The sequence below is a fragment of the Anser anser genome (assembly GCF_964211835.1).
Source record: "Anser anser genome assembly, chromosome: 8".
Taxonomy (NCBI): Eukaryota; Metazoa; Chordata; class Aves; order Anseriformes; family Anatidae; genus Anser; species Anser anser.
Window position 1 is genome coordinate 1761395 of NC_139728.1, and position 26113 is coordinate 1787507.

General features: G+C 41.9%; 1 protein-coding gene across 1 annotated transcript in view; it reads left to right on the plus strand.

Moving 5' to 3' along the window:
* Positions 1 to 26113, plus strand: part of LOC310903030 (uncharacterized protein) — a 277218-nt gene that overhangs the window by 242298 nt on the left and 8807 nt on the right. The window contains exons 11-13 of the mRNA XM_083845549.1: positions 759 to 14635; positions 21622 to 23298; positions 24261 to 24606. The gene's annotated coding sequence lies outside the window, so the exon portion shown is untranslated. The remainder of the gene's footprint in view (positions 1 to 758; positions 14636 to 21621; positions 23299 to 24260; positions 24607 to 26113) is intronic.

A 26113-nucleotide genomic window follows, 5' to 3' on the forward strand; every position in this document is an offset into this window, starting at 1 on the left:
TATGCTTTTAAATTATCTCTCCACAGCCTGCAAATCTTTGCTTTGACTCATGCATACTGTGCATCTAGCAAAGGGAGAAGTAATATTTTTTTTATCACTCAATTATAATTGATATACTATTATATCATTTTAAAATGTACAAAAGCTGAAAAGTACACGCAAGAAAAAAAAAAAGAGCAGTATGTAAAGTGCAATAGAACTTTACAAAATGCTATTTCCTACACCCTCTTTCCCCCTCATACACATCTGTATGGAGAATTGAACTGTGCTATTATGGGCTTGAAAACCGTGTGTATATATTTCTATATCTGTCTGTCTATCTATCTGTCTATTTTTAGACACATTAATGTGGCAGACCAGGATCCAAAGAGGTAGTTGTGGCGTAGCACACATGCTCTGCAAGGCACTAAAACTCTTAGAACTTCATGGCGGGCAGATGTGTTTGGGAGTTTCTATCCACATGTATATACACGACTGCTGACCATGCCATGTGTGGCAAAATTACACAAACTGACGCTACAGGTGGCTAAGACGCAATGGTAGCACTGTGGTGATACTGACCGGTGTGTGTCAGTGCACAGATGCTACAAGAAAGGAAAAAGGTTTTATTTTTAAATTTATTTTTTTAGAACCCATATCCGGGAACTGTAAAACACAAATTCTTTTTCATATAGAAAGACTATGAAACTTTGAGGACCTGAAATCTGAGACAAGCTGTAACAATAATTCTAAAATTAACCTGGCACTGTATGGTCTAGGAGCAGACAAGAAGTCTTAATGAAAATTGGTAGTGCGTAATAGCTCAAAACTGATTGAAGGAAATTGCCGCTCCTTTTAATTCTGCTTACAAGCCTTTTCTGCAATCTCAATTATATTTCAGAGGTAAGTGACGGTGTCTATTCTTTCTGCAATTAATCCATATATTTGGTTTGCATGGTGTTTGGGAAGTCCACTGAGATCCAGAATTAATGAGATAGTGGTATTTCCAGAATAAAGCGAGTTCTGTGAAACTTCTGAGAAAATTCGGGCATAAGGCTGATCTCTTGCTGCTATGATACAGATACCTGTCTGTGTATTAGTGGCCTGATATGCTAGGGGACAGGTGCTGGAATTGTTTGAAACTGAAATTTAGATTGCATTTGGCAGTTTGTTTCCTTTCTCCAACACCAGTTCTTAAAATTCCAGAGCTGTGGGTAATCAGCAAATGTGCATGAAAAAAACATTATTTATGATTTTATTTTCTACCCTAAAACAAATCTGATTTTTATTTTTTCTTTCATTTTAGAGTCTGTCACACATATAAATCTTCCAAATGATGATGCTAGTTTTGTGCTGAAAGTTGTCTCTCTCAGTCTTTGTTACATTTATAACATATGTTATAACGATAACAAAAAGAAGTATATTTTGAAGGATTTTCTGTAGGCAATTTGGATTTTGGACATCTCAGGCCATCTTTCCGTTGTAACTGGTCTAATTACTGTTTCCTAGATTCTCAAACGTCTAAACAAACCTAAGTATAGTTGAACATTTTAAATGTTACTTCCTTTGCTCTTTTTCCAATGTAAATGCTCCTAAATAATCATGGGACAGTAGGAATTACGTGGTGCACCTTAATCAGAACACTGAACACTTTGTGAGGGGCTGCAGGGCCAGATTCCTTGGCTACTGTGGGTGGGAGCACAGCCAAACCAGAAGTTACCAAATCTAGTGGCAAAGGTATAGTATAGTCAGGTTTCTTTATCCGACTTTGTCTTGTGTCTGGTTTCCATTGCTTTTAATGTTTTTAGATCCATTTATTGGGTTAAACAACACAAGGTTGTGCCTGTTCCCACTCCTCAGCTTCTCCGAGGTGACTGGATCTCCTATCGTTTAAAAAAAGCTTTTAAAAAGTGTAAGTGCAAATACTTACAGCTTAGCTCTGACCTGCACCCCCTGCCACTGCACGAACTGTACAGGAGGCAGGTTTTTGCTCCAGTGTGATGTCGTAGACACAGCCCCTGTCCTGTGCAATGCCAGCAGCAGCCAGGCTCCAGCTGAATTCAGCTGCTGGACAGCCCAGGGAGAGGAGCAGACTTGCACCATCTTCGGTGCTCTGCCATGATGTGTGCTTTTATTTTATTTTTATTTTATTTTATTTTATTTATTTTTTCAGTAATAATAAGGGCCTCTTTGTAACATTTGAAGGTTGAGGTAAAAAATCAGCTTGGAAAGGCAAATGGTAGAAATACAGCACGGGGATTCATTTACTTCTGACCACACCGAGCTTTCTGCTTTTAAGCTCAGAATGTAGTTTTTTTTCTCTAGCTGTGGGAAAACTAAGCAAACCAAAATGCATCCTTTCCTCATTGAAATATATGACCTATTTTCTCTCTTGAGGCTCACAGACACCCTTCTCCAGCTTCCCCCCCCCCCAAAAAAAAAAAAAAAGAATTTGTGTTCTGCAACAAAAGGAAATATAATTATAAGCTAGACTCTCCTTTTGGTCACTTTAAATCCACATGGTATTCTGTACACTATTCCTCGTGCTGTCAGACATACAGGAATTCTACGATGTTGCAGAAAAACTATACTCTGTAAAAATGAGCTTTACTTTTTAAGTCATGTCGCAGTAAATTGCCTGTGAGTGTGTTATAAAAATTGCCATACTTCCTGCGGGAAAAGAAAAGTGCTGGAGAGGTAAGTTTCTTATCCTATTTTTTGAATTTCTATCTGTTGTTTCAGAAAAAAATGAAATCTGCAAAACTTTAAATGGTTACCCATAAAAGCAGTAAATTCAGAAATATTTTCTGTATTTTAAATGTGTTTTACGTGAAGTTCTAAGTTACAGCAGTGGCACAATTTCCAGATGTGGTTCATATACACACAGATTAAGGTAAACATAACAGGTTGAGCTAAAATTACCAACTAAAATTACAGTGCTTTGGATTATTCAGTGTCTTTCCTGATAAAAGCTAAAACGATATACCCTTTTACGAGGTATATCCTGAAATGTGTGCCTTTAAGTCAGGAGGTCAAGTGCAGCACAGGTGAAAATCAGTAATAATTGTGCAGCGGCTTGTGGTTATATCAGAGGTATTAATTCTACCTCCATATGTACTGTCACAAGAAGTGTCCCTCTTGTTGGGAGTCTCAGCACAGAGGTCAAGGACTCCAGATGGAGGTAGGCTGAGTTACCTTCTCGGTCTTTGATGGACCTCACTAGGTCTAGCTCTGTTACCATAGTTTCCATTTTGTTCTCTAGATGAGAAATAGAAGCCTGTTATGATCAGTCGATTGACATGGGGTCCCTGCCTGCAGTGAGGTTTAAGGGAATGAGAAGTAACTATGCAGAGGCCTGTTGTGTGTAGGTAAAAATCAATTTTTGTTCTTTATTTTTTTGCTTGCTTGTTTTTAGCCATATCCCTGTTCACAGAAGCTTGGTGTTGTGCATTTAAGTCACTGGGTAGGTAAAGGATATCTTCAGTGCTATTTTATGAGATGCTTTGTGTAATTATTGCATAATTCAGAAACTTGGATGCTGTGTGTCCTTTAGTGGGCTTGTTGAGCTCAACCTCTCTGGCTATGGCCTGTTTTACCGGCTGTCCTATGAACATTGTTCTCTTTTCACTTTTCACTGTCCTTTCATGTACTTCCTGCACTTGCAAGTCCACTCCAAAATTTCAGAGCAGTGCTTCTTTACTGAGGCACTATGAAGTTATAAAAGCACCGGATGCAGTTAACAGTAATAGTAATACCTCTTCTGCAGAAACAATAATTGCCTTCAAATATCCTCTCCCTCTCCTTCTCCCTTACTAAAATCACTGTTCCTTCCAGCACAAGACAGGCTGTGAGAAATACAGGGACAAGCCTTTACTGTCTGTAGCTCTCCCTATTTTACTGTCAGTAGCAATTTCAGATCACTTTATTCCCATGCCGCTGTCATTCCCCCTTCTTTCGTCTCTCTGGGCAGTGGCCAGGACTTCTGAGTTAATGCAAGTGTTGTTGTGCAGAAGCAGTATTCTCTGTCACCGTTCCTTTACCTTAATAAATAGATACTATCTGCTAGAGAAGAAAAGCAGAATGTGTTTCCTTTTAATTTATTTTGTAGCCACTGTTAAATGGTAGGGAACTCATTATGTTCCAGTCAGACAGGAAGTTTTATTTACAATTCCTTACCTCAACGCAGCCATGGCAAACTATATCAGCCTTTCAATTTGCGCATTATCATTACTTCCCTACTTTCATACCCTTTCCAGAATTACACTACCACTGACCTGATGAACCCATTTTCTTTTAAAATCACTCCTATTTTATGCTTAGAGATTGCTTGGGAAAACTCAACAGCAGCAGCTATAAGAGCAGGAAAGTTTGCCATGTATAATCAAAAGGTCAGAGTCTATTTTCAGGTGCTTGTTCGGGGCCACCGCTGAAGAAAGCAGGGAGCCATCTGTGCATGCTTTTCCCAAAGCCGGGGAGAACAGGCACTGATTCACCTAATGCCTCCTGTTTCATCATGGATGCTGGAGAGGGCCTGAGCAGATTTTCATCCCGGGACACAGCCAATTCACATTCCACATGCCCAGAAGCAGCCATTCAATTTTTGTCCAGTGGCTTTGAAGGAGTGGGACTCTCATCCTTTCACAAACACTGACAGCTAGACTGATATATGGAGCTGAAGTGAATGGATGACGGTATGATAGGGATCAATGACTCTTTGAGATTTACTTACTTTTTCTACAGGGATCAGACGTTTAGGTATGAACTGCCAACACACTGCTTCTTGCATTTCACCCTTCTGTTCAATCATTCCTATTAACTAAACTTGTATGGAGCAGTAGCCAATACCCTGCCGGGACCACAACCCTAACCCTAAATACTGTATTTGTGGACTGAATCTATTGCCCCAAGCCCTAGCATCATAGGATCACTTTCTTTATCTGGCAGCTCCTTTGCTTTCTCGTCTCCCTACCTAGAAAACAAGGTTTAGCACTTTAAATGTTCTACCTCCAACTCTCCAGCTGAGCAAGGCAGCATAACGGGTCTGAAAGCTTTGTCTTCTCTTCTGTTTTCAATAGCTTTTCTTTTCCAGCCTGAGCCCCTGCCTGGCTCCCTGCTTCTCAGGATATTTTATGCTTCTGCTCCTTCCCATGTTTTTGCCCATATTTCTGCTTCTCCACAGTCCTTCCCCCTGTAGCACAGAGCAGTGGTATACCAAAGACCACTGTTATTACATGTTCCGCTGCCTTGTGCACGAGCACAAAGAACGGTTACTGCTGGCACAACCATACAGGTCAGCTTAGAGCTCATCCTTATTACCTGGATTAACACGGTTGCACTAAAAGCTATCTCATTCTTGTCTTTTTCTCCTAGAAGGATGACTAAGAGCTTGATTAGTTAATCTTAATTATCTACCCTAACTAAGCATGCTGTCAATAAGGAAATAGGCTACTATCATACAGCAACTAATATGCTAAATTATTAGAGGCTATACTGAAGAAATGTAGTCATTTATTGAGTACGCTCTGAATTGCTGCTGCTCAATTTGCCATGAGTTGTGAATTTGCTCTGAGTTATTTTTATCATCTGAGAATTGCCAGGCTTTATACCATGTTTTGCACAAGGACTCAGCTGCCCTTTTGCTTTTGTATTTGTGGTTCCCTTCCAAGGAAGCTGCCTGCTGTTCCCAGGTTTCTCTCTCTCTCCCTCTCAGTATCTCCTTTAGACATGAGTAGTCCAAATGACTGATTTGAATTCTGTGTTTTGCAGGGAAACTTCCTGCTAGAACTTGAGTCTGGCCAAGCAATGTCTTCTCACTGCTGGGAGAAAACCTTTATCCTTCGGGCTGATGACAGATGCTTAAAAGGAATCCTGCTTGGTCTGTCCCCACTAGCCACTAGCGAGAAGGAAAGAATTGCTCTTTCCTGGTATTCCCCACTTGTACAGGCATAGTATTAGGACAGTGTTTCTCAGATTTCTTTCTTCTTTTGCATCATCCAACGGGGCGGATTGAGTTACCACTTGATTCTCCCCCCACCAGTGTGAAGGCTTCATTTCTTTTTGATCACTATAAATCCCAAGTAATGGTCCTGTTCTAACCATGTTTATGCTGTACCTTCTGGACAGAATGTTTCCATGGGCTGTCAGCCCCTCCTTTGCTTGGGATGACGGCGAAGAGGTCAGCACAAGAAGCTGCCATTTGGAGCTACCTGGGAGACCTTATGTTACTGCTTCATTGTGCTGCCTTTCTCACGACAGGGCGAGCCTTTGGTGCAGTTAAAGATGCATTAAGTGATGGGTGGAAGTGCGCTTGTCCCCAAAAAGGCAACAGTTCAGTTTTACTGTAGATGAAAGACAACTGCTCTGTTTATGTTCTTAAACCCCAATAATTTTCGTTGGAGTTGCTGCTGGTCATTCTTTACTGACTGGGACCCCAGCACAATGCTAAAGGGAATGTTATGTTTAATCTGTTTCCCAACACTTCATCTTTCCTTCACCCATGGCAACTGCCTGCACGTTTGTGAGTTTTTCATTTGAATGAAATTTCTCTCTAGCTGTTGGCAAAACATGGAAAAAATCAATAGCTATTAAGGTATGTAATACTGTGGGATATGGGATCCAACTAGTAGAAGTGAAGGCCCTTTATTTATTCACATTCCCAAGTGCCAGCATTTGTTACCTGCCTTCACTTCCTGTGTCCTGCTCCTTCCCCCAGGTTTTCAGTCAGATTTTTGTTGCCAAAAGCTGAGCAGAGGGTGTTTTGCCTACTGCGCTTGGTTGCATTCTGTGCTAGTTCCCTGTGAAAGTACCTCCGGGTACTTTCCCAGGGCTAGCACTTTTTGTTCAAGAACAAGTTAAGAAAAAAGAGTTACTGGTGGTTTTAAAACCCATTTTCTTTTTATCTAGTGTTCTGTTAAAGCTTTCCTCCTAAGCAGCTTACGATAATATAAACAACCTGCAGAAAAAACTTGCTGTCAATCTGCTGCTATAAATTCCTGCAGGTCCAGGGGCTTCAGGAGCTGGGTACTGCACCTACAGGCCTTGGAGTCAGAGATAAGTATCAGATAATTCACTCCTCCAGAAAATACTGCCTTGTATTCAAAACGGAGCGGGGGGAGAAGGGAAGCAGGGGCGCAGCAGCCAGGAGGTGTGCTGAGAGTGCAGCAGGAGCTGGGGACCTGGCGTACAGCTGGGGAGCGAAGCTCACAGGGCTCCCAAAGCCGCAGCTGGGTAAGTGCTCGCCTCTCCTCACGGCTATGTGCTTTACTGAGCTCCATAGCTGCACATCTCCTTCCTCACTGCAAAACATACATTTCCTCATTTCAGCTTGTGAGAGCCCAGACCATCATCTCAGCCCCAGGGGCTGCTCTAGCAGGAGCAGCAGCTGTGCCAGCTGCCCCAGGTCAGTGAGGCATCCTCCCGGCATGCAGGTTTGGGTTTCTCCCTTCGGCCAAGGCACTCTGCTGTTTGTGGGCTGACGGTGCTGGAGCATGGCTGTAGGGGTGTGCAGCAGTGCTGTGCTGCTCCAGCTTTCAGAGGTGCTCAGGAATACTGAGAAAAATCTAATTAAGAAAAGTGAAATACAGTAGGTTAAGCCAGCTGCATCAGTGTGTGAAATGCAGCCATTATAAAACAAAACAAAACGTTGTAGAGCAGCATCTCTGGAGCTCTGCAGCCTTAAAATAATGCTGCCAGTCTTCCCTGCCATCAGAGAGCCAACACTTGGGTAAGAGCTGCTAATACCTTGGATTGTCACTAACTGGGGCTGTGCCACTCCTGGGGGCATGCAGGGCTCTGCCCGTGGGTGCTCCTTGCTCTGAGCAGCTCCTGCTTGAAAACTGGGGGCTGTGGAGGCAAAATGGGCCTGACCGTGGCAGGTGGTGGAAGAGGAGGAATGAGGAAGGAGGTGATAAGAAAGCATCGGTACAGTAGAAAGATGAGGGAAGTGAAAGACAAGCTGGGCAATGAGGGGGTAAGCACGAAGGGTGGGTGTGGAGTGAGGCTGAGGGAGCAACCAGCTGACCTTTGCAGGCAGAGAGACTGCTCCGAATAATCTGAGAGCATGTTTACTTCTGAAGAGCTGGGTTTGGCCAAGCCCCCTGGAAAAGCCTGCAAGAAAGCTGCTCTGCTCGGGTGGCAGAGGGCACTGCTCTGCGCACGGGCACGGGGCCGCTGCTGTGCTCTTGGGATGGCTCAGCGAGTGCATGCGTGTCCACACAGTGACACTTTCTGCATTATGAAAGACAAACAAAAACAGAACAGCAACAGCGGCAAAACAACAACAAAGCTGATTTAAAATCTTATCCTTCTGAGATCACTGAGCAGAGGTCTTGGACCAGATGATCTTCAGATGTTCCTTCCAACCTTAGCTGTTCTGTGATCAACAGGTAAAGCTTTAAAACAAGGCCATAGTATTTGTTCATGATGCTACAATTTATGAAGTGGTAGGATTAATTTTACTATTTCAGATATCCTAAAATGGGAAAAATGTAATTAAGATTTAGTCTCTTGCTGAAAAAAGCATCTTTAAAATCAATCAGGAATGGCTGCAAAACCCTTAAAATATTTTTAATGGCAATTGTTTGCAGTTCCCTCTGTCTAAAGTTTGGAGAAAGGGCATCTTGGATGTATGACAGTAAGTTCAGCACAAGTGAAGCTGCTTTCAAATATACTGGAAAAGATATCCACAGTAATAGGATTAGTACAAAAAGAACATGTCTTTGTATCTAAAATTCTGTGGTTAATTTGTCTTGGTTCCACCCCTCCAAAAACTTTTGTAATAAATTACTTTCATCAGGAACACTTAATGATGTTTCACTGGTAAAATGCTCACAAGAAATTCCCTGCTGGGAAAATTATCTTTAAAGGTTATCACAGTAAGGCTTGGATGTAAAATGTCAAAGGACAACTTCATCTCTCTCCCCTTCCTTGCCCTCCTACCCCAGCTACAGGCAGGAAATCTGGGGGAGCTTATGCAAGCCCCTCAGAGGGGCAGGAGTCTGTTCACTTCCAACCTGTCCCCACACTCAGAGTGCCCTGGCATGCATTTTATTCAAGCTAATGGGTGATCTGAAGGCTGAACACCATAAGGCTGCAAAAATTAAGAATTCACCAAAACTTTGCTGGAGTTGAGTCTGACAGAAGAGCTCAACGTCTGCTGTCATCACCTGAGGGACAACCTGATGTCAAGGCAAGAGGGGCCTGCTGCTGGGAGCCACATGGGGAGTGTTGGCCCCAGGCCCTGCCACCACGAGGACCAGTGTGATGGGAGGTAGGAGGGCCATGGGGACAGGGCAGAACTGCCTCCAGCTTCAGTGTAATAGCACATCAGCTGCAGACCTCTTTGCTTCAGTTTTAAGCACTCTGCTCTTCCTCTACACAGGTCAAAATATGTTTAAGCATGTGGTGTGTCTCATGAAGCCTCTTTCATGTGTGGTGAACTGCCACAAGTGTCCCGTTACCAGAGGTTCAGTCATATGCAGTGGGTAATTACAATTAATGTGCTTTGCTCTTCCTCATGAGTATGCACTGAGGTGGCGTGAAATAAAATAATAAAATACCTACTGTACATAGTGATGTCTGCATGGCAGGTACTTTTACCCAACACAATCTCTGTCAGTACAATATTTCCTCTCGATATTGATTATAATCTTGATAATATCTGCGATATTATCTGTGATAATGTCTGCAACAAGGTATTTCCTGTGATATCTTCATAATCAGATATATTGGCTTTAGCTGATACAGGCAGTTTGTGACTACGTTAAAGAATTTTGAAGAATGAATTTTTTTTTACAAAAACTAAAAGCTGTAAAAGACATTGAGGTAGTGTTTGATGTGTGCCTGGTGTATGCATGTTCTTGTTCATTGTGAATTAATATAACTGATTTCACTTTCAGTAACAAAAATGTAGAAATACCTCGGGAGTAAAAAGGCACCATTTATGTTCTTCAGGCTTTGATAATGCATTGACTTCCTTAGTGAAACTACAGAATGGGTCAACGAGCTTTTATGTCTTTTCCAGTAGCATGTTTTGGAATATTTCTCTGGTTACTCATATGCCCTCTCCGTTTCCAGGTGAACACAGTTACAGCTGCTCTCTTACGGACAGCTTACTTGTGCTTTATGCTGTGTCATACAGGTAAAGATTTCTGACAGCTGCGAAAATGTGCCTGAGGGGTGGGAAAGGGAAAGCGGGTTGGAACACCACCTCTTCTTGAGGTGGAATCACAGAGAGTGCTGTTATGGTAATTTCTGATGCGGCACACTGCTTGCCTTTTCTGGGTTAATCTCAAAATGAGAGAAAGTTTTCCAACAGGGCCAGTTAAGTTACCAGGTGTCTTTGTGGCTGCAGAAGCACGGACTGCTATATGCAGTCCTGCAATTCTCAGATGGCTCCACTGCAAAGGGAGCTTCTCATTTTGTTGTCATGTAATAAACCTTTTACAGCCATTCCCCTATTGTTAACATCTGTCAGGGAAGGACACTAGATACAGAGTCAGTAACAGTACCCCAGAAGGACTATATGTGGTCACACTCAGCAAAGGGTTTTCTCGTGGGGCGGCAGAGCTGTGCACGTCCCCCAGGTGTTCCCCACATCCCTGAAGAAAGGCCATCCCGGGCAGGTGGGGATGTTAGCACTGGTTCTGGTGCACCAAGTGGTCTAGAGCACAGGCTCTCTGTAGCTCACCTGTAACTCTCAGGTGTTCATCGCCCTTCCTGCTCTTGACCGCGTGTCTGGACACTGACTGGAGGGGAAGGGCTCGTGGGTGGATGTGGCTTGCCGAGGAGCCAGCTGGCAGCACACGTTGACACCACAAACAACTCATCTCTGAATGTTTTCTGCAAGAATAACTGAGATAAACAAGCCTCAAGAGCAAACAGAGGGGAAAAAAGCCAAAAACCTCAAAACAAACTTTAAAATGCTAGCCTGGCCTATTCTCAACCTTCATGAGCAATGCTTAAGTGAGCCAAGTTCTCTGACAGCACAAGTCGTAAGTGGAGGAATTTCACACGCAAAAAGCATATGCACAGCAGGCCTCTGAAACAACGGTGCTAGAAGACAATTTCTAAAGGTCAGAATTATTATAGGGCATTAATTAGCAATCAGATAATGCTCAAATTGCCTTAGCAAGTTTAGACATTGTGTAAAGCCACATGCTGCAGAGTGTGCAGCCACCTGAAAAGAATTTGGACACTTTAACCGAAAATATGCCTTGCTCAGAAGAGAGCTAGAAGAACATAATGAGAAAACAATATGACTTCTCTGAAGTAATTAGGAAGTGGTATCGAGAGTAAATAAGCTTTTGCAGAACAAGGTATGAGTGAAGCAAATAAGAGCAAATAAACCAGCAACCAGGGTTTCTGCAACTGCAGAAAAAAAGAAGGTAGATAACCCTTTCTTTTAACAATGGTACTTCAGATGTTAGCAAAAGGTAAAATGTCTTTGCAGAAAGAGGACATTACAAAACAGACGGAATACATGTAACAGTTCCTGATCCCAGATTTATCACAAGTCTTTCCTCTGCCATCAGTGATGTCTTTATTTAGCCACCAAAGGGCTGAGGTAGGTTACACAGATTTCACGCAAGATGACATGCATTTTTAGAAGCAGTGAAAAATACTAACTCCATTGTATATATTTTTTCATTGCTCTTAAATTCAAAGTAGATCAAGGCTGGATGTATATCTGTTGCAGTTCAAATGTTGCCTTACCACTATCTTTGATAAAATGATATTGACTAAAAGAATACTTAAGTTCCAGATTTTGGTGAATTAACCTGTTTATTTGTTAATTATATGCATATTTTAACAAGATAATAGCTGTTGGAGGAGAGTGATAATTGCTCTAACTTTTCTTCCTTGTTATGGGAGGCTGAATGGCAGACCTGAAGCTGAATTTTGAATATGTTTATATTTAGTGAGTCAGCCTCATTCATTGTAAAAAGAAAGAATTGAAACTGGAACTTGGGATAGAATTTGTCTTCCATTTCTGGCCTTTCAGCTTGCAACAGTGCACAGTGCAGGGTGGCTGGATGTCTCTTTTTGATCTAAATGCATAGGTTTTATAGGCTTTTTGTATAATATATAAATATGTATATGATGATGTATATATGTATTTCCCTAGTGGCATTTGCTAAGAAATACTTTCATGACTAGAACATTATCTTAAGCTACAGGTGGATGTGAAAACTGTAGCCAATTTGTCTTCTCAGCTGTGAGAAGAATCTTGTAGCTAACCTTTCCCTGTGAATACTCAGAAAAAGAGTATAAAAAGAATTGGAAAGAGGATACATCTTGTAAAACACGGAACAAGAAATTTGAAGCTAACTGTATCTATTTTCCATTATGAAGTTCCACTGAATTGGTTCAACATCCTGAGATAAAAAGAGCTGAAGATTTCTTTTTTTTTTTTTTTTTCTTTTGATGGGGACATGTAGATTGAGGTGAGAACTCTCCAAAGATTATCTGACGAGTGCCAGCTTTTAATGAATCCCATTTGTTTTCTTGATTAAGTCTGCTATTACCCCTGTTTAGTCTTGTCACGAGCCCATTAGCTGGAATTTTCATATCATGGATTAGAAGAGAAATTAGTGTACAAGAGCAGCACTCATCATCAGTCAGTTTTCAGCATATTTAATATAGTTTACAGTATATGAATTCAGGAACATGTAGCCTTGCACATATATATATAAATATATACAAACGTAATAAATAACTGTTCTTTGCAGTGAAATTCATAGGCCAATAAGGGTTGCAAATACCAGTTTGTGATGATAAGATTGAATATCACTAATATATTTACAGCTACAAGGTATCTTCAGTGAACTTGCATTTGACAGGCTCTGTCAGGTCTATGATTTGTGAGACAGAAGTTTCTTTAGAAAGAAATGACTCTTGAAAGGTTTTAACCTCTTATTTCCAAAAGATAAGCATCCAGGAGGCTTATCAAGCCTCGTGGTCAAAAAAGTACTCAAACGTATTGGACGTGTTTAAAATGCATGTGCTGGGTACAGTGTAAAATTTGCACAGATGTAGCAGGGTTTTGAAGTTCTTGGCTTTCTTGAAAATGTTGTGAGAATAACCCTTTAAGACGTTTAAATACCCCCATTCTTTTTCAGATTCTCTAAATGAAAAGAGCAGACTAGGGTGAAATGTACTTTTTAAATGACATTTTTCAAATTTCAAGAGAGATCATATGAGCCTCTCCTGGAGGTGAAGATTTGGACAGTGGAATTTGCAGAGCTGCCACAGAAGTATTTCATCAGTGACAAGAGTGAGAGAGGACTGCGACTGAATCATGGGGTGATGCCCTGGCATTATTCTGTAATGGAAAACATGACTTTGCTAGCTACTTGGAAGCAAACATTGCAAATATTTGGACATTATGCCATTACTTAATATTACCCATCGTATGTCCTCTTTCTCTCTCTCTTTTATTTATTTATTTTATGTCATTCTAAATGTCTAGGCTAACCTGCTAGCATTTCATTTTTTTTTTCTTTTCATTTTTTTCCTTTCTCTTCCTCTTTTCTACCCTCTTTTCTCTAAGTCCTGAAACAAAGTGGGATCTTGATCACTCTATTCTCTTCACTTAAAGCTCCCACGTCCTTTTGTATTTGATGAACAGTGTGAGAAACATCCTGTAATCAAAGCAAAAACAACTCCAATCATATCACTGTTCCACAGGAGCTCCCAGAGATGCCTTGAAGAATTTGCTGCATTTCTGGGCCCATAGGGTGTTATGGAGAACAACAGCTGGTAATCACAGCTCTTTAAACTATCTGAATTACTGAAGGAAAATCCTTTTCCATATCCTTACCAAGGCTGGATAGAACACAAGGACCCATTTCATAACTAACCGAATCTGATAATTTCAAATCCCTGCTTAATAAACAGGAAAATAACCATCTTTATAAAACCGGTAAATGACCGTGACGGCCTCTCTAAAGAATTATTTCCTAAGATTAATTTGGTGCAAAAGGAGCGTACCTCTCACCAAACACACCATTTCCAAAAGCCTATAGTTTCCCTGCACAATATTCTCTAGCTACAAGACCCTTTTCTTTCAGTAAATGTATTATAACCCTTTCAGTCTGTTCTGTTTTACCTACTCTACACCATGAATCTGTAACAAGGTTAGGGGTGAGTAACAATTTAAATCTACTTTCAAATACAGCTGAAAAGCCTATTATAGATGCAACCTTGAACTTTAATTGTATAAAGACAGCTACTTTCTTAGCGTTCACACAAGTGACAGAGTTGCTTGCTTTTAAGTCTGCTTGGACTTCCTGGCTGTATTGGCAACTGTGTATTCTGCCTCTAGACTTAGAAAAACAAACAAACAGAAAAACCAAAAACCTAAGTTTTCACACTGTGTAGCATCATAACATCTATTGAAATTTGTATTGATGAAGGTTATTAACATATTTGAGTTGGAGAATTTAATCTGGCTAATTATATGTTTTTCTTCCTGCTATTTTACTAGGCTACACAAGAGGCTGCTGAAATCCAGCATTTGTTTTCAGATACACGTTGATGCTTTTTAAGGAAATGATTGTAAAGAACCAGAGAATTCTTTAAAACAACGTTGGTCACAGCTTTTCCAGCATCGGCGCAAACTGAGTAAATAAGGGGAAGCTTAAAGGATCCATGGAAGGTAAACAAAAGTCTCCATTTGTGGCTGGTTTGTAGTGGGTAACTGAAAATTCTGGTAGTAGCTTGGTGGTCTCAGTTTTATACCTTTCTGGCACCTCTGATGGTAAACCAACATCACCAAAAAACAAACAAACAAACAAAAAATTTCAGTGTAACTGGCATTAACACCTGTAGTCTGTAAGCTGTCTTCATAGGAACATAACTCCTTTGCAGCTGCATCTGTGGTCTTGATGGAAAGGATCAATTTCAAATGAAAGTTTGTGCTTCATACTCCAAAAATTTCCATTAAATTTTCCAGTCATTGTAGCTGCAGCAAAGATGGTAACGTGATTATGGATGTAGAAATGAGGCTGCTGCTAATTCAGTGCAAACAGATTGCAAACGGATCTCAAACACTGGTAGTAACTATGGCTATGGGTCTGTTTAGCCCTGGAGTAGTTGTGTAAAAGACCAAGTGAAATTTCATTGTATTCAGTTAGTTTGTTTTATTTTTACCAACTTTAAGCCATGCTATTTCTGTCCTCCTAACCATATATATATTTATATATATATATAAAAGTCTTCAAAATCTTTGATCAAATATTTCATCTATTGTTTAGATAAGAACATATTTATCATTCATTTTCATTAAAGAAAGGATGATGTTATATGAGTAGATCTGCCTTTATCAGACCTTTTGCTCAGAGAAGTATTATATAGAAAGGAGAGCCTTGTAATCCTTCCAGTGCTCCCTGGAATGCACACTTGAAAGCACCCGAGATGTGTAGTGATGTTCTGAGTTACTGATTCCTGTGTGGAAGCACATTTGCTCTCTGTTAGCTGAAATTTTAAAAGAAATTTTTAGGCTTTACAGTTTGATTCTGTCATTTTTGGCCAAGATAACCTCATTCTATCTTATTAGCACACACAGAATAGCACTTGGAAAAAAAAATTCGGATTCAGAGGTACACTGAAAGTTTTTGGTCCCTAGGCAGAGATTTGAGATCTTTGTATTTCCTCTTCATTCAGAAAATGAAGCACAAATTTTAAAAATTAGATGCATTTTGAAAGATTATCATCTAATTTGATAATTCAGCTAAAGAAATGCAGCTAAGTGAATATAGCACATTATATTAATTAGCAGCAAGATATATGTCCTCTTTATGGTACTTATCAACAATATCGGTGAAAGGATGTCAGCAGGGGCACTGTGGTGTGAGCACTGGGAATATTGTGTAATGTTGCATGCACCAATCCTGAATAATATTGACTTATGCTAACTCCTCAGTCAGCTCAGCCCCTTCCGCTTACCAAAAGCTTTCCCATCTGGAAGAGAGATTCATTTGTAGGAGGAATGTAATGAGAGTCTTCATGGTGTGGCATTTGACTGATTAAACTGTTATATGCCAAATCCCTTTATGATGCCACAGAAGGAAGAAAAATTAATAAATAAATAACAATTAATATGCTACACTGAATAATATGCAGTGTAGCTTTGCAGCTATGCTAGCAAGCTGCTAGAAACTTCTTAAAATGCAAAGAAATTTTTACTTCCTTAAATGTTTTTTCTTTTGAGCTGTATTGAGCAATTACGCTTCTTCAGAGGTGGTTAATTTTTGTGAGCAGAATATTAATAATTTATAAGTGTGTTAATGGTATTGATCATACAAGGGTAGGAACATTATGCCTGACTTCCTTCTATAATCCATTAAAAAAGGAAGTGAATTGCTTCAGTTTACTATTAAAATATGAGGCTAACAGACTGTAGTTTAAAACAGATGTAAAGTTGTTCTCCTGCTTTAACTGCAGTCATCCATCGTAGAGCCGGTGGTAACATGACAACGTTTGCTGGGACTCAGCTGCAGGCACTCCAAACAGCAAACAGCAGTCTGTCCTCCTGCTCCAGGTGCCTTCCTCTCCACCTCTGTGCCAGCTACGCCCTGCAGGCACCGCTCCCTCTGGGTCCTCTGGGCTGATTTCAGTAGCCATGTCTGAATGTCTTGGTTTCTTCTTTTTTGTGATCCTGTTTCTGGGCTCATGACACTATGTTTGGGAGCCGACAGGCTCTGCCTAAATTCTCCTGGGGAAATGGGGGGGGACTGGAGGTCTAGCCGGTCTCTTCGTTTTCTTCTGCCCTGACCATTTTCTCATGTTTGACCCAAAAAGCATGCATAAACGTTGTAGGTGTGCGTGGTGGGTAACTGCAGCAGCGTCAGCGAGGCTTGTTGGGTCAAGGAATCTACCTGTATGGGATGTTTTGCTACATCAGGGAGTTAGTGTTTTCTTGATTCTGAATTGTTGCCTGATTTTGTCACAGTTGCATAAATAAGGCCTTAAAGCTCAGGACCAGGGTGGGATGTTTGTGACAGGAAGGGCCATTGTCTTTGAAACCAGTCAATGCACTTCCTATTCTTCTATTCCTGTTCTAATGGAGTAGGAAGAATGATATAAACCAGAAGAAATAAATGATTGGTGAATAATTTTATTAATCATATTCCTTCTGGAGCTCCAGTCTCATTATTTGTTTATCAGCTGGGCTTCTACTAAATCTATTCACAATTAAAAAAAAAAAAAAAAAGTGAACTGTATTGAACTGATCCTTAATTAGGGCAGCTGAGATGTCTTGTATAATTAACTGGGCTTTGTTCATAATTATTTCCTGATAGTTGGAATTGTTTTCTACAAGTAACCAAGCAATGGTAATGGTAGCACGAAGAAATGATTTTCAGTGTAAAATAATGGCTAGGCTAACCGTGCTGTAAGTTCTGTGAGACCTACTTGTTCCCACTGACGTCTGAAAGTAATCATGTCAATTTGGCTTGTCCACATAGGAAAGGTTTTGCAAAATCAGGTATATCAGTGTAGAAATAAGTATGTATTTGAATTTTTAAAATGCACCTCTTCTGATTTGTGCTTTTTGATGGTCAGCGTGAGCTTACTCCTCGGGCAGAGGCTCCTGAGTCCTGACATACGAGTACCACGACAGGACTGTTCGGGAGAATTTCTGTTCTCAGAGCCCACAGCTTTAAGCTGGTGCCTACACGGTGTCTTGTCAAGCATCACAGCCAGCACCACGTGCCCTGCATGGGGTTGTAGGCACCACTCTGGCTCCATAACTGAAGTAAGACCTCACTGTGATGTTTGTGATTCTCAGAGAAGCTGGGGAAGATGTGGGTGCACCCAGTGCTTTGTGGGGAAGTTGCAGCAGGCTCCAGGGCATGGGAAGTGTGTCTTTCCCACTGGAAAGAGGCATTTGCTAGAGCGTTGCCTCTAATTTCAAGAAAACTAGTATCTGCTCTAATCTAGGAAAATTGTAGTTGTGTTACAACCCGAGTTTTTTTGGGATTCATTATGAAGCTGCGTGAAAGAGCATGTGGGTTAAACAGGTTCACTGCTAATTAACACCTTTGCTTCTAACAAAGTAGCTCCTTGCTCTTGGGGCTAGGCAGCGCGTGAGGAGAAAAACAAGCAGGGAGCTGTCTGCAGGCTCTTTCAGGGCTGAAGCAAAAACTGAGTATATGTAAAGTTTAGGGAGCAGGGCACCAGCCCTGCCGCCAAGCAGGGAAGCCCAGTAACTCAAACGCCCAACAGCAGCTGAGTTCCTGCCTCTCAACAGCACTAAGGTAGAGGGGTTGGATCAGTATGGCTGAAATCAGTTTGTTTCTAAAACTCCAGAGCTCAGAAAAACTATGGGTTCCTTTTAGTATAATTTTCTGTGAGATTTGTTTAACATGAGTAGTCATCCCCTGAGAGATCTTGGACGGTGCTAGGCTGCATTCAGGCTAGGAAGCACAGAATGGAAGTCGTGAGAATTGTTCAGCTGCCTCTGGTCTCTGCCTGGCAGCGTCTCCCTTAATCTGCTCATTTATATGGAATCTGGTGAATTTGGCTCATTGCTTTCTGATCACTCTGTTGCCAACAGTGAAGCCAAAGTCCATAAGCCGTAGAAACCTTTCAAAGTGTGGGGAAGATGTGAACAATGCGACTGCCTATTCCAAATCTTAATCATAGAAAGCATGGTGCCCTGGGGTGCCCTGACAATCATTGTCTTTCTCGTTCTGCTCCTGAATCAACTGACCCATTACCTATGGCTGTTTTGTTATTAGCTAATGCCTAATTATTTTTTTCACTGTTGAATTACTTGCAGCTCTCTTTAAAGTTTAGTCAATAAGAAGATTAAAACATAAATGCCATTAAATATGCTTTAAATATCAGACCTATTGAAATATTTCCAGGTTCTGTATCCTCTTAAAAAATAATCCCCATTCAAAACAGAGAGGAAATGTCAGCTGCATGAGTGTCTTCTGAGTTTAAGATTGGATTATACAGGGAATTATGTAGAGTAGCTTTGGAAATCTGATAATGAAAAAACTTTGGACTCTTTTATTTATGACATTTTAAACCGCTGTAACATTTGGGGAAGTTTTCAGCATTGTACATGTACTGCTAACCTCGCGTGTAAAATTTTCCTGGGTAACTCCATGTGAATTAAAGGTCATACAAGCTGAATTTAGATTCAGTCAAGCTGGATTTACTGGGATTTGAAGGTGATACCTGGATCTGCATGAGGTTGCAATGGCGGTGTGGGCAGATGAGGCTGTTGCTCTCAGCCACCCCATACGGGATGCTTGCTCGCTCCATAGGGAGTGCAGTGAGAGAGTTGCCAAAGGTTAACGTTAGCTGTTATGGATGTCCTCCTGAATCATCCTCTATGGGAATTCCACAACATCCCCAAATAGAAATCTCTATACTTCAGTGCCAATTTATTAACAAGTGTAGGGAGTCCCTCAGAAAAGGGCCAAATGAAGCCCGATTACAGCCACTTCAGTTTCTATGTTTAAGTGCAGCAGGAAAATGCTCACAGAAGGTCAGGACAGGACTTCTCGGCTACTCCAAGCCCTGAAGCTCGTGTCCAGCATGGGATGCCAAAGTGTCTGCCAGATGTCTGGGACAACCCTGCATCCTCTCCCTGTAGGCCTGCCACCACAGCAGGAATTAAGGGATCCTCAAATCTGCCCGAAGTGCCAGGGAGCAGGGCTCTCTGCCAGGAAGTGCAGAAAGGATTCCTTTCCAAGGCTGCTGGATATGCTGCTTTTGGAAGCAAAGAGCAAAACCTTCAAACCAGCTTGGCCTTTTGCATTGTGTAAGCACAGCAGGACTGGAAAAACGCCAGGTCACGCAATGCTGGGGAGGGAGGGAGGGTGGGAGGGAAGGAGGGAGGCAGGAGGACGGTGAGTAACCCCAGAGCTTGGGTGTGGGTTTGCCATCTCGCTCTTCCCAGCCCTCTGGGTGGAGCAAGTACATTGCAGACCCCGGAGCAGAGAAACACAGGACCTCTGTCTCTGGTGAAGTCTGCAACCGGCGTTCATCGGGGCTGGCAGTGCGTGACTACCTGTTCCTTTCACAAGGCAGTAGCTGAACTGGAAGACATGCCCGTTGATGTAGAAATGCTCCTGGAAAATATTGACCTGGGAATTTATCATAAATATGCCATGAATCTATGAGCTAGTGGGAAATGTTAAAGCAAACATGTTTAGGACAGAGGCTTTCAAAACAGGCCAGGAAAATTCTTATTCCAGCAAGAGGTGACACGCACTTATTCTTTCTTCAGCTGGCTAAGCAACAGCGGGAGTGTTTCCTACTAAACAGCCTCATTAGCATAAGAATAACTACAGGGTAAATTTTCAAGCTCATTCCAAGTGAATTCGAGGGGAGGGGGGAAAATATTCTTTTAATATGCGCAACTCATGCAAACAATGATATGAAACTAATTCATTTCATCATATTATCACCATATCATATTAACTTAAAAGAAATAATAATGCAACATGGAAATGTTTGCATATTAGAGAGAACTCTCATTGTACCCTATTAGCACCATATCGTATTAGTATTGCATTAGGCTATTATGCTCCAGTGCTAAAATGATGAAATCCCACTGTGAAAACTGATATTGAATTCTTGTAATGTTTCAGAACCATTTTTAGCACTGCATATAAATAATTCATGGGAGCAGATCTAATGAATTGATGAAAACCCCCCATCCCTTGACATTGTGAGTGTATTTATGAATGTAAAGTCATTAACAGGATTTTTTTTATTATTATTATTTTTTCTAATGGGGATGGGCTGGGACTGAAATATCTGGCTTACCCTCAGCCCCATGTCACTTACAGCACCAGGCTGGGTGGCAGCATCCCTCTGTGGGCACGGTGAAGGCAGCATCTATGTGGCGTGCAGCCCAGGGTTGGGCAGCACGACGCCGACCTCCGTGGCGTGCTGAACTGGATGCCCCAGGACCCCAGCAGGGCGACCCCCAGGCACCAGGGCACTGCTGCTCTGGTCCGCCCCATCGGCTTCCTGAGTTGTTGAGATCTGAGGATACCGGCAATTTTTTAATGAGAAATTATGTATTTAACTTGAAGGCTTTCGTGGAAATAGCCCTTAGCTTGCACAGCATTTGAATCCTACAATGTGACTGCTATGGTGGTTGTTAATGAATGCTGTGCTGAACTTTGTTTTGTATAGATGTATTACTAGTAAGCTGTGTCCCAGTGACTATTCAGGAAACCAGAGTCCTGTAGCAAAGGGAGGTGTGATGAACTAGTGAGATTAACCCAGCCTGTAGAGGCCCCACGAGGAGCAGCCCTGATGCAGAAGCCATCACCCATCTGTGTGCCTGGGAGAAGGGGAGCAGCTGTGGGGCCGCTTAGAGCAGATGGCCTGCTTGCTGGTGTCGGGGTTGGTCACCTGGTTCCTTTCCCTCTGCCCTCTCCAGGCTTACACTTCATCCCTCTCCTGCTCCTCTGGCTGCCTGCTTTCACGTCCAATTCCACACAGCGTTGGGGTCCCTGAGTCCAAACCACACTGCTCCCCAGGCTACTGGGAAAACAGTAACATGGGACCCCTTTGTAAACCCATTAGCTTCCTTTTCACGGAGGTGTAAGTTGAGAGTAAGAGATGTATGCACAGCAAGGCTGGCTTACTGTTCCCTTTGCTTTCCAACAGGACGCAAGGGTGCTGGCATGCTGTGGATCCTGCTGCTGGGCTCGGGGCAGGAGCCCTGGTCCGTGGATGCCATATCTTGAAAGTTTATTGGGCTCCTCAGTCTTGTCCTTTCTTCAGTAACCTAGGACGCCTCTGCTGTGCTTGCAAGAAGAAGCATGAATCAGACAAGGGGAATTACTATGTTTTCAGTGCAAGAGGCAGCGTTTTGGGGGAAGTTTCTCTAAAGGTCAGCAGGAGTCGTGTGCTCTGAATGCTCTCCCCTAGTCTGGAGATTTCAAGGGAAAAAAATCAACACCAGGCTATGGGATCTTTCTGGTTTTGCGGGATACAAGGTCAGTGCATTTATGACCTTGTTTTGAGCAGAGAAGGAGTGGATGAGGTGTGAGATCCCAGGAACAGCATTATGCAGAGAAAGACTGGGTGAAGAGGCAAATTTAGGGTATATTGTGACTCTTCTCAATATACCTCTTCATATGCACAGCTCTTTTCTTTAAGACTGGGTGGAGAAATGGATCCATTCATGAGAATTTGATAGTATGGTAGTGTGGGAGCATTGGTTTTCTCTCTGTTCTTTTTCTTTCCCCACACACAGTTTTGGTTTTCCATCCTTTCCTCCAGAATATATGGGTGCAGAGATGCTGAAAGAGCTCTATTTAGCTCCTGGTTTGTGTGTCCAAAACTTGAAAAATTGGCAGTGTTTGGAGTTCATCCCAGCTGGTTCAACTACTTCTAGTTTTCACTGGTGATATTAAATTACATGTACATCACTAGTGGAAATAGTTTTAGTTCTTCCTATAGTCCATATATACAGTTTATAAATAACATGCAAGAGAGGATTATTTTCTTGTGGCCTATTTTTCAGTTAAGTTGAATATCATACTTCAAGTTTGTTTGTAATTTATGTAGACAAGAGTTTTCCTCTGCGAACTGCAGAATTTCAGAGATGTTTGAGTGTTCACCTAATTCATACTAAAAATAATGAATTTTTAATGTTGGCATGTGAACCACGGTAGCAGCACATGCCGGCTTTACTCCAGCAAACAAAATCACTTGTTTATTTCACTGAAACGTTTTATATGTATTGATGGGAAATGGACCCTATGTTAGGGCTAACTGAACAGTCAGTGAACTATTAATGTGATATGCTGCCAAAGTATTGTTCTAAATAGATTACAGCAGCTTCTTGTGGCTTACTGAATTTGTTTATGTGGGTCAATATGGCCTAATTTTTCCTGTTGAAGGTCTTCTCCAATTATAACCATGAATCATTTTAGGTGAACATGACAATTCATGAATAGTTCTACTGCTATAAATATCAAGTGTTTAGAAAGTACAACTTAACCCCCATACGCTTACTGCTATAATTACCACTGAGTATCACGGTAGGATGGGAACAACTGTTGGTGGTGAAGAATGACGTATTTTATTCCAAGTGTGAGTGAGAAGACGTACTTTATTCCAAGGGTGAGTGAGAACATTGCTGAGATGCTCGCAGTGCCAGGGGAGCACATCGGCAGTGATAAGGTGGAGGAATGGAAAGCTGTGCTCGTGCACCCGCGGGAGACCCCGGTGTCCTTGCCAGCAGCACCTGCCATGCAGCAGAGGAGCGGCTTCTGCGTTGGAGAGATGCTGCATTCCCCAGGTGCAAGGAACACTGTGCAGTTTGCCAGTCAACAGGTATGGCATATCCTAAATGTAAGAAATGCCTTTTGCATTATTAACTAAGAATTCCTATGTGCTTTACTGCAAATCTGGCAGGTTCGATGAGATGTCTAATAGGAAATATTATCCCAGATTGGGCTGGTTCAGTGCTGGGATTGTTTTCAACATCCATGAATAACTCTTCCAATGGCATATTGGATCTCCGGCAGAGATCGGTATTCAAAGAGCATACTGGTTTCTGGGCACAAATGTTCGAGTCTATTTGCCACTCTTAAAACATGTTTTAATCATAAGTTTGGAGCTTAGATGTTGGTCCTGCTCCCCAGTGAATGAATAAAACTGGTGTGAATTTGCTTTTGCACTTCCTTGAATTTGGCGGCTGCGGCGTTGGAAATGGCTACAGTGTAAGTTAGCAGCTCCCAAACCTGCTTAGTTATTTCAGCCTCTCCACAGCTCCATGCTTTCTACCATCTCCCGTAACTGCAGACAGCACAACTCCTCCTTGCTGCTGCATGCTTTGCTCTTACAGCAGGCAAGGGATATGTCTGCATCACACACTGTAGTAGGGTACCAGAAATAGCTTTGCGGGGCTGTGAAGGGGCCATCCAGGCTGGATTTCCAGATTTCCCTTATTTTCAGGTAGCCTGAGTCTCTCTACACTGCACTGCAGTGCAGACATACTTCAGCGATAACAGGGTTGTATTGCTTTAGGAAAAACTCTCCCTGTGCACGCTGTATTTCCTTCATTTTGCCAGGGAGCACTGGGAGACTGGGACAGGGGAGATGTCCTGGCCTCTGTTGTGCCTCCTTGTTTCCCTGGAAATCTGCCCAACCCTTTTTGTCCTTCACCTCAGATACATCTCCCCTAAATCCCAAAGCCTTTGTTTCTCTGCTAATTCACATTTCTGACCCTTCAAATCTTAGGTTGGACTGCTAGTGGTGTTGACTTCCTTGTGCCTATCTCTGTTTCTAAACAGCAGGGGGGAGAGCTCCTGTGAGAATCTGAAAATAGACAGATTGAAGATATCCACAGCCCCATGTGAGCTGGATTGCAAACAGCTAAGCTTCTTAAAAATTTGGTTGGGTTTGCTGTATTCACACATACCTCAGTAAACACGGCAAACACTCCTTGGTTTCCAGAGCATCTCAAACGTGTGCACTCAGCCGCGGGGACTGACCTCACCGGAGCTCTCAAGTGAAGAAGGGTATGACAGGATAGAGGAGGACACCAGACTGGCAGTGAATTGCACAGAAGAGATGTCCTACAGGAAAAGTCATGAACCAGGAAAATAGGGGAGCAGCTTAAGGTCTGCAGTCTGTCCTGTAAGTGCTTTATGGAGGGGAAGCAGAAATGCCACTTATCTGTTGTGTGTACTGTGGGACTCTGTTCTGTCAATGGTGAAGGGACAAAATCATGGATGCGAAGTGTACCACAAAGCAAATATTGAGATTTTTTTGAAAATGAAGTCAGTGAGCTACAGGGCTGGGCTTTTGCAGTGATGGGGAGAGTGTGCTGGTGACTGATCATCAAAGGACTAAATCAGTGGTTGTATGGGTGGACTTGGTAACAGCACTGCAGCTGGATTCAGTTCTGTGGAGTCCTCACTGGCAGCATAGCCCAAAAGCTCCTGGGACAGGCTTATGGGGGCTGCCTGAGCCGTAGCAGAATCCTGGCAAGCAGAAGATGCTCTGCACCTTCTCCAGCACGAGCCTCTGCCAAGTAATGTAACAAAGCCCAATGGTAGTAAGCCTATGGATTTCATATGGATTTCATGCAGCTTTAACAGGCTTCTGCACGGTGAAAACATCCTGCCTTTGGCAGAATAATAGTTGAATTACTTGAAGTCCAATTACAATCAAATCTTGTTAATTTGTGCCCGTAACTGGAGATTCAGCAAGAATGACAAAACTTTAGCAAGTTAGAGAGGAAGTGGTACACACATTTTAAGAAGTGTGGCTAATGCATTACAGAATTCATTATCACCTTACAAACTTCTTCACACTCCAGAAAAGGATGAATGCTCTTAATTCATTTATTTTGACAAGGTTTGTTTCTTAAACATCTTTTGTTATAGCTGATAAGTTTGCACTGAAAAAAAAAAATGAATAAATTGTAATTAAGGAGACATTATAATAGCCCCTTCTTATCAAGTCTGTGCCATTTTTTAGGGTACAAATTGTAGCATGCGTGGATAGAAGTGAACGTGCTTCACTTCATTCTGCTCACAAAAGCCGCTTACTTAGCCAGTGCTTGGCAAATCCTTTCTGCAAAGCAGCAATACCAGTGACTTCATTTGTCATCCTGTTGGGGAACTGTTGCTTTTTTTTAAAAACAAACAACCAAAACAAATAGCTCTAATTTGGCGTGATACATTTAGAAAAAAATAAAATAAAAAGGAATCTTTATATCATGAAAAGGGTATCTCTGGCACTCTGAGAATGTGATACATGGAAGAGATGTGACTGAATTTTTATTACTATTCTTAAAATGTTGTCAGTTTGTTCACTGCTAGCGTATTGTATCTCATTGAATAAGAAATACAGTTTGGGGGAAAATAGATCAGATTTGCAGGTCAGAGGTTCTGCAAAAATGGGATTTGAACCTAAGTGCAGCAACCTTGAGGCAAAGCTGCCCTTCCTTGAATGCCAGACGTGAAATGAGGCTGATTACCATAACCTGCACTGTCTCTTTGATTTGGATGGCGATGGAAGCAAAGGTCAGCTCATGACATGAATCTTCATACTGATACGTGGGCCACCCCTGTCTGCAGACAGGCACTTTCCTTTTTTGCCAGTAGCACAGTGGTTACAGATACCTGTATCTGACTGT